Source organism: Loxodonta africana, chromosome 5 (genome assembly GCF_030014295.1).
Source record: "Loxodonta africana isolate mLoxAfr1 chromosome 5, mLoxAfr1.hap2, whole genome shotgun sequence".
In the NCBI taxonomy this organism is placed as follows: Eukaryota; Metazoa; Chordata; class Mammalia; order Proboscidea; family Elephantidae; genus Loxodonta; species Loxodonta africana.
In genome coordinates, this window is record NC_087346.1 from 42,635,001 (window position 1) to 42,644,799 (window position 9,799).

The 9,799-nt window shown below is 39.1% G+C and overlaps 1 pseudogene; it reads left to right on the plus strand.

Annotated features, from left to right (window-relative positions):
• The first annotated feature begins 8,852 nt into the window (after nucleotides 1-8,852).
• LOC100657821 (elongin-C-like) lies at nucleotides 8,853-9,179 on the plus strand (annotated as a pseudogene).
• Nucleotides 9,180-9,799: the final 620 nt, after the last annotated feature.

Below are 9,799 nucleotides of genomic sequence, written 5' to 3' on the forward strand. Positions count from 1 at the left end.
ACTGCTCCATAGGTTTTTCTTGGCTGTAATCTTTATGGAACCAGATTGCCAGGCCTTTCTTTGGCTGAGTGAGTTCAGGCCGCCAAACTTTAGGTTCCTAGCTGAGCACAAATGATTTGCATCCCTCAGGGAGCTAACCTTAAATATACAAACCTCAAATCTACCCCAATTCTTATATATATCAACCCCAAATCTACCAGTTATTAGCTGTTGGCCATGAGCAATTTATTTAACTTATTTGAGCTTCTATTCCTTCATCGGAAACCCTGGCGGCGTAGTGGTTAAGTGCTATGGCTGCTAACCAAAGGGTTGGCAGTTGGAATCTGCCAGGCGCTCCTTGGAAACTCTATGGGGCAGTTCTACTCTGTCCTATAGGGTCGCTATGAGTCAGAATCTACTTGAAGGGACTGGGTTGTTTTTTTATTGTTGTTGTTGTTATTCCTTCATCGATAAAATGGATTTCTTGACAGAGACCTCATAGTGTTATTATGAAAACTAAATGCTATTAGGTACAAAGCATGTAGCCCAGCGCCTAGCACAATAAAAACCCAAATCCAAACCCTTTGCTGTTGAGTCAATTCCAATTCAAAGCCACCCTAGCATGATAGATGCATATGAAATTTTCTTTTCTTTTTCTTGTTATTCTCCTGAAATACTAAATTTTAAATTAAAATTTTACTAAAACTCATGCACTAACGATAAAATTTCCCTAAAAGAAAATGATTAACAGAAATAAACTTGGTCAATAGCTGACTCTGGAAAAATTAATTATTTGCCATTTTTCTAACCCTGGTGGCACAGTGGTTAAGAGCTATGGCTGCTAACCAAAAGGTCAGCAGTTTGAATCCACCAGATGCTCCTTGGAAACTCTATGGGGCAATTCTACTCTGTCCTATAGGGTCACTATGAGTCAGAATTGACTCGATGGCACTGGGTTTTCTGTTTGGTTGGTCTTGACATGAAATGGCTGACATAATGCCATACGGCCAATACTAAATTTTTACTACTGATCTTTAAAAAACAACTGACAGAATATGTTAGCTTACATGTAAAGAGCAAAGAAACAACTGGCTTTTCAAAGGAACTATCATGCATCCAATCCATATTTTAAAAGCCTGTAGAATTTGAATTTGCATTTTATTTTATGGCAGAAAACAAAGTCAAATAAAATCAGTAGGCACTCTCTTTTTGAGCCAAAAAGTACAGTCCCTTGTCTTATTACATTGTAGCAAAAGCTTATTAACTTTTCAGGCCCTTGAATAGAGTGTGTTTTACCAATACTGACCTCAAAAATAATGTTGCTAAAAAAAAAAAAAAAAACCAAACCCACTGCGGTTGAGTTGAGCGTTGATTCTGACTCATAGCAACCCTATAGAACAGGGTAGAGCTGCCCCCTACAGTTTCCAAGGAGTGCCCGGCAGATTCGAACTGCCACCCTTTTGGTTAGCAGCCTTACCGCTTAACCACTATGCCACCAAGATTTCCAACCTGTTGCAGTGTGCACTTTCGTACTTAACTCACTATGACAGATCTAGAGTGTGTGCGTGCACGTGTGTGTGTACAGCTGTAGAGAAATTTTATGGTTTTCTTGACCTTATTTTGGCAATTTGAAAAGAAAACTGGTGGGATTTCAAGTTGTTATTCCAGGGAACTTAACGTGTGCCGAAGCTAATATTTGGACTTCTAAGCCATTCCCTCCAGCAGTTAAAATATGTTCAGAGAATCTTGATATTTTTATGGTAAGATGGATTTTTAAGAAAAAAAAAAAGAAGAGAGATAACATTTTAACTAAGAAAATAGTTACTGTTCTTTATTTTTAATTATGAAATGTTTTGAAACTATCTTGAAAATCAAGTATACATCCTGGTTTGTTGTTTTTTTTTTTACAAAGAGTTATACACCCTCATTCTGTCAGAGAAATTACAGTTCTCTTTAGGAAATATGCCCATTATCTTTAAAAAGTGTTTTTTTAAATTGCACTCTCAGAGCTCATTAATTAGGTCCCACTCTCTGGTATGAAATTCTGTATTTATTTTCTAGTAGTAATATAGCCTCTCTTTCCCTGCTTTTGTAATTACAGCAAAAATGAAATATGCACAAAACCAGGATTCTGTCATTATCCTCAAATTGTTCCTAGAAATTCATTACAAATATCTGTCTTTCATTTTGTATGTGCTTAATGGATCTGAATCACAAGAGAATAGAGGGTACACAACAGAGAACACACACACACAAATCCTTCAAAAAATATTTACAAACCCACTACCACGCAACCATCCTAATTGCAGCTCCCCTCTAATTCTTCCTGCAGTCCAATTCCCATTTAATTTCACATTAGAACTTGTTTCAAACCCAGATTTAAACATCTGGGCTCTAAACTAGTTGTTCTAGTACCAACTGGCTACATTCAAGTGCTCCAGAAAGTGCTTTCAAAAAAAAAAAAAAGTGCATTCAAGTGCTCCAGAAAGCTAACGTTTTTTGTTTGTTTGTTTGTTTCTGCAGTTCAAAGGAAACAAACAAAAACAAAAGCCAGAAAGTGAAACAAACAAAAATACAACTGAAAACAAATAAAATGTTCTCCGTGTTTGTTTTTCCTCAGATACTTTTTTACATACCTTTGGAGCCTACTATTTATCCAGTGTGATATCGCCACCATACTGATCTCCTCAGCAGTTTCTATAACAAGCTATGCTTTCTCTTATATGCCTTTCTTTTCACATTGTATTCCCTTTGCCTAAAATACCCCCTTCTCCTTCCTTGTCTTCCCACACCCTCTTGTTCTAGCAAAATGTTTTCCATACTTCCAGTGACAAAATAGATGATGTTTAATCCTGACCTCCTTTTCTGACCATGCATTTCATCAGCACAAGCCTGGTTTAGACATCCCTCTTAGGTGATTCCATTGTACCAGGTGGATACATCTATTCCAGCATGATCCATCTGGAATGCCACTACCTGCTCACTATTGTTTCCAATAGGTGATGAGCAATTCAAGGAAAAACCTGAAGCATAGTCCTCCTGGTGTCCTCAAGAGCTAGCATTCATCAGCAGTGTGACATAATGATCACTCAGGACATGTTTGTGGAATGACATGAATAAGTGCTAAGGGATGACAAAACAACTGAAGAAGCTGTGATAATTTTAAAGAAAAAGCTGGAAAGAACTGATCTTGCCAGTTCAACAGTTTCACCCCCCACCCCCAAGGATGCCTGTGATTGAGATTTTTATATGCATACAAATTATATAATCATTTCTCTCTTAGAAAAAATAAAGGTTCAAATTTAATTATAAAACAGAATTTTCTGAAATTCAACAGCAGGAACAAGTTTTGAAAACCACTACCCCCATCCATTTCTTTTCCTCCGTCATCAGCTCTGTCTTGGAGTACATATCTTTCCAACTCGAGCTGTTTCTGTACCTTTCAACCTATGAAAACTGGCAGAAACAATAAGACACTTTTAACCATGACACTCTTACCTGTTTATCCTCAGCCTCAACTGTAGTCTTTAGAAATAACAGGCTTCCTGTGGTATAACTAGGTATTGGAATCACACAAGGTCATCATTATACACAAGTATTATGCTATCCTGTGTTCTCTACTCCTCCAAAGAAGAAATTCCAAATATCTTTCCACATGTTAAGGATCCTTAAACGAAAGGTAGCAGTGTGTGTTATTGTTGTTTTTCCCTTTGAGAGAAGTTTATTTAAAACGTGATTCTCTTTAATCATTTTGAAAAAGACTTTCACTTGGCTGCTAACCAAAAGGCTGGCCTTTGAGTCTACCCAGAGGCACCTCAGAAGAAAGGCCTGGTGATTTATTTCTGAAAAATCAGCCATTGAAAACTGACACATAAGGGGTCACCATGAGTCAGAACTGACTGCACAGCAACGGGTGGTGCTCATTAATTGACATTGTAAAAGCTAACCAAAGGGTCGGCAGTTCGAATCTGCCAGGCACTCCTTGGAAACTCTATGGGGCAGTTCTAATCTGTCCTGTAGGGTCGCTATGAGTCAGAATCGACTGAACAGCACTGAGTTTGGTTTTTTGGTTTTTTTTTACCCATATCACTTATTTCACACAAGTGAGAATTCTGACCTGGAGCGTATATAGCCATTAAGATGCCTGAGAGGGTCGAGGAAAATATGTTAGGAATGAGAATGGGCGTGGTGTTGATAATGATAGTCATAGTGGCGGTAGTGGTGCCAGTGGTGATAGTGGTGGTGGTTGTGGTGATGGTGATGGAAGTGATAATACTAACGATGGTGGTAGTGGTGATTGTCGTGATGGTAATGGTAGTGATAACATGAATGGTGATAGCGGTGATCGTGACAGTGATGGTAGTGACAATACAAATGGTGGTGGTGGTGATCGTTGTGATTGTAATGGCAGTGATAATAGTAATAGTGGTGGTGGTGGTGGTGATTGTTGTGACGGTGATGGTAGTGATAATAGTAATAGTGGTGGTGGTGGTGGTGATTGTTGTGACGGTGATGGTAGTGATAATAGTAATAGTGGTGGTGGCGGTGGTGATTGTTGTGACGGTGATGGTAGTGATAATAGTGGTGGTGGTGGTGGTGATTGTTGTGACGGTGATGGTAGTGATAATAGTTATATTGGTGGTGGTGGTGGTGATTGTTGTGACGCTGACGGTAGTGATAATAGTAATAGTGGTGGTGGTGGTGGTGATTGTTGTGACGCTGACGGTAGTGATAATAGTAATAGTGGTGGTGGCGGTGGTGATTGTTGTGACGGTGATGGTAGTGATAATAGTTATATTGGTGGTGGTGGTGGTGATTGTTGTGACGCTGACGGTAGTGATAATAGTAATAGTGGTGGTGGTGGTGGTAGTACTGGTGCCCTTCCTATGTACTATTTTAGAGACTCAGCAGAACACTAAGAAGAGTGGCTTTTGATGAAGCCCTTGAAAACTTTTCTGCATGAAATCTGAGAGAAACTGAATCCTCAAGAAATACTAAGAAAAAGAAATAAAAAATGCTTCCATTTAGTCTCAGGTACTATGATGGCCAGAAGGTGTCTCAGGTCCTTTAAAAGCATTTCTTTCTAAATGCCAGCTGGCATCTGCCCTCATCCCCAACCCCCAAACCGCACATGAAAATCTCACTTTCATTCACCTCTTGCACTATTTATGTATAGGACTCAAAACACTCTTAGTTTCCTCTAAAAAGCCTCTCCTGATTCCCCTCCTCCCCACGTATTTCCTTGGGCTTCCCACTCCCTAAGCATTTATCACAGTTTTTGACTGTTTACTTATCAATAAAAAAAAGATCCTTGAAGCCAGATGAAAGCTCTGCTTTTTATCTTGGTACTTCTAATATCTAACACAGTGCATGAAGTAATTGTGGAATAGCTGCATGAAAAAAAGAATGAATCTCTGTGTAAGATGATGGGCTTCTTTGAAGGAAAGGATCACGTCTTCTTTTTAGTAGTGTTCTCTTGGTCCATCTCACAGTGTTTTCTACACAGTGGGTACTTCCAGGGCAGTACAAGATGAATAATACAAGATGAATCTTGCCCACAAAAGACTTTGGGGAAGAACCGGAGTACCTTACTGAACAGTGACCTGGACCAGGAAAAATCATACCAGACATCTTACTTCATGGTAACATCAATTGAAACCCATTAACTAATACAAAAACAACCCCATTAATCATCGTTTAGGCTTCCCTGCATACAGACACATTGTTCTCCTTACGCATAGCATTATATGATACAGTATATAAACACCTGTGCCTCACTATTGTGCATGAACCTCTGTCTGGGTGACTCTGTGCTTTGCTGTCCTTTGCCGGATTTCTAGCAATGAACTCTGTATGTAAGTTCTCTAGTAAAGCCTTGTCTGATAAACCCGGCTTTGCTGTCTCAGTTTTTGGAATCCAACTCGTGCCCCTTAGAGCCACCCCTGTCACTGGTCCAGTGGGGTGTAACAGGAGGTTAGTAATAATCGAGGAAAAATAAATTCAAAAGATAGCTTTAATATTTGTTTGATTCACAAAACGACACTGAGATATGCAGAGACATTATTATCCCAATGTCACTTCCATTCCTAAGATTCGATGGTGCTATGATTCTTGTGATGTAACATTCATAGCTGAGAAAGAATACTGATACCCAAAGTCGTCTTACATCAATTCGTACATTATTTCAAAGTCCGCACCTTGTTACCACCTTTCTAGTGCTCTCTTCACAAAATCATATTAATTTATATCTCTTTTCTTTCTTTTTTTAATGGATCTTTTCTTTAGCAGGAGTCCTGGTGGTACAGTGGTTAAGGGTTCAGCTACTAACCAAAAGGTCTGCAATTCATATCTACCAGCCGCTCCTTGGAAACCCTGTGGAGCAGGTCTACTCTGTCCTATTGGGTCACTATGAGTTGGAATGGACTCAACTGCAATGGGTTTAACAGGTTTTTCTTTATACAACATTAAGTACTTAATAGAACAATCTTCCTTCAATAGAAGTAATAATAGTTAAAATATTTCTGTTTTTAGACCCCACCTCCTCTCCAGTTTAGGCAGTCACTATGGAAAACAATACCTGTAAAGATATGGAAAGAAATGATTTTGTCCAGATGGTAACCTTTGGCAGTTGTCAACACATTCACATGGCCAGAGTTTTAGGCCAAATCAACTCCATCACACTTTTGCTTGGTGATGGGCTGAAAACAAAAATATGGTCAATTCCCGGTGCCATTATAGCTTCTTTGATGTAGATTCCCATCCATTAGGGACATAGTACTGGGACCAGAGATCAAAACAACTTGCCTTTATTATCCTTTGCTAGTTCTCTTTGACATTGTTTGCTCAAAGGAAAGAAGGTGAATGATTTCCAAACTTGAGTTCAGCTCTCCTGAGACACTGTTTTGTGAGTCTACTTTGTCCAATAGTGTTCTTAGGATCTCCTGGTCCCAAAGCAAAACTCTAAAAGCCATTCCTTCTAGGAGAACCAGTACAGCCAACAGCCAAGAGTCAACCTTGATGAATAAAATTTTAATAAATGCTAGAAAACCAGGAAATTGCAGGCTCTTGGCTCTTGTGATTTTTATCATACCGAGTTTCCCTACAGAGAGCTGAAGAAGAGCCAGCAACGTGTCATCCTACCCATCAGAGAGCGTCCCACAAAAAGTCAGTGTTGAAGAGACATTTTCCTGTCAGGTACTACTACTGTATATCAAATGTATCCACCTTTTGCAAAAAAGGATTAAATTCATTTGAAAACAAAAAGAAATAGCTGTAGCAACACTGGCAGAGAACAAGGTGTATAAACTGGCCCAAGGGTACTCCTAATCTACCATAAGGAAAACATCTGACAAAGAAAAATGTGTGCTGGCAACTCATTTGATTGTAATTTCAATGACAAATTGAAACCATACTTCTGTGGGACTAGGCTTCCCTCATTCACCACAAGGAACTTCCCGTTAACAAATATGGACTATGTTAGTATTCCCCACACTTCTACTTTCAGAAGGTTGCTTGCCCGTAAGTATACATTGTGAGATTTAGATACATTGAGATGGAAGAACCCTCCTCAATATGGTTTTCAATAAGTAATGAGGACTAAAGTGGTTGCAGTGGTGGTAAGAAGTGGACATATGTCTTGCAGATGCAATATTAATTAGAGGAATAAATAAGTCCAAAGGGCTTCCCTTCCTGAGAGACAATTAGACTCTCGGTAGTACTCAAAAAAGAGTCAGAGTTTATTCATTATAGTTTAACAATGCAGAATGGAGAGAAGACACTTTAATATATTTTCCCCATGAGGTATGTGTCTTTATTTTTGTCACACAGGAGACTGGTATAAGGAAAATGGTCATGTTTATGGTTTGCAAAAGGACAAATGTTTAGTAAGGAAAAGCAATGCTGAACCCAAGGGGTCCTTCACAGTATGCGTTTGCACAGAATATCAGAACTGTTTACAGCGTGTAAATATCCCAGAGAGTCAGTCAAAACAGTGATAATTAATGTGTTTAAAGATTAATGAGCTCAAGACCAGTATATGGACAATACAGCTGACAGCGTAGCAAATGTAAGGGCTGGAAGAGGAATTATTTTGTCTATGTTTTCATTTATATTTAACCAGGACTGCTGCCTATTTTGCATTATGGGTCCTTATTTGCCTCTTTGACAAGACTCTAGCCATCCACAGAAACACAAATATATTAGCCTCCTGTGACCAGGCATTTCATAGCCACATAGAAAATTCGATCCTTAGGACAGAGAAAGGATTCTCTGCTCCAGCAAAGTTACTTCACTACAGAAAGTATTTGGGAATGTTTGCAAGAGAAACACACATCTGGTGGGTGAGGAAAAATGCACCTGAAGATTAATCCCTTATGAAAGAGTCTCGGCCAAAGACTCTCCTATAGAATGTGTGATGAAATATACTTTCCCTAGGGAGCTCCAATTATGTAGAAAAAATGCCTAATGGTGTCCTGCCATGTCTGCTTTTTACATAGATTCCCAGAGGGCAGAAGCCACATCTTTTAAATATTGACTCTATTATTTGGCACGTGACTGATGCTCAGTTAATAGAGTCAAATAAAATACCGTTTAAATAAACTCTGCTTTCATACGGTTCAAGTGAAAGCATTTAAATTCAGAAGCCAAGAGTTTTTTTCAGTAGAAAAATCAATAAGACTTGTTACCACCAAAGAAAACACAGCTAGCCCTTTAGATACTACATTAAGACTAAATCCAGGCGATGGTGAGGTGGCCCTGGAGTAAGGGCAGTGGCAGTGCGTAGGGGTGCAGCTGTGGTGGCTGTGGTGGCTACAGGACTGATGAAAAGCTACTAAAATTCCTGTGGCAGCTAAGCAGAATTTCATAAGAGCATAATGGATGGAGAGGAAAAAACTTATGGTGGTTGTGAGGGTCCTGATGCCATGTATGTCAAATTGATATCTTCTGATGGTCATGAATGTATTGTAAAAAGAGAACATGCGCTAACATCAGGAACAGTAGTGACCCACGTCAGTTTGCTGAGACTGAAACCAACGCGGTCACTTTTAGAGAGATCCTTGCACATGGGCTATCAAAAGCATGCATGTATTTTGCCTCATAAGGTTCGCTACATTAACAGCTCCTCTGAGATTCCCGAATTCCTAGTTGCACCTGAAATGGCACTGGAACTGCTGATGGCTATGAACTTCTTAGATTGTTAAATTAAATAAATTATAATAGCCTGTTTAAAAAAAAAAAAAAAAAAGACTAAGTCCTAGCCTGATTAGCCTTTATGCACCTCTTCTGTTGCTTTAATGGGTAGACTAACAGCTTCATATGATCATTTTATTTCCAAAGAAGTTAAATTACTTTGAGTGTGAGCACTAGGAAGAATCTCTCCAATATTCCAGCAACTCTTTAACTGCATAACATCTTGTTTATCTATAGTGGAAACAAGGAATAATTCATCATACATCTCTGAATGTATAGAGGTAAAAGTGATGCATGGTCCCAAAGATCCCATACATATCTGTCTATCTCAGTTCATTTTATTTAGGAGCTGTTTTTCAAAGCTGTTCTCCCAAGTCTTTCTTGATCACAGAAAGCAGGACACAAGCCTTGGGAGGAGGCAGCTTACATTATAAATAGGCTAAGGGAGAAAGGAGCCCTGGTGTCAAAGCGGTTAAGAGCTTGGCTGCTAACCAAAAAGGTTGGTGGTTCAAATCTATCAGATGCTATCTGGAAATGCTATAGGGCAGTTCTATTCTGTCCTATAGGATCACTCTGACTCACAATCAACTTGACAGCAACATGCTGGCTTTTTGTTTGTTTGCTTGGTAAG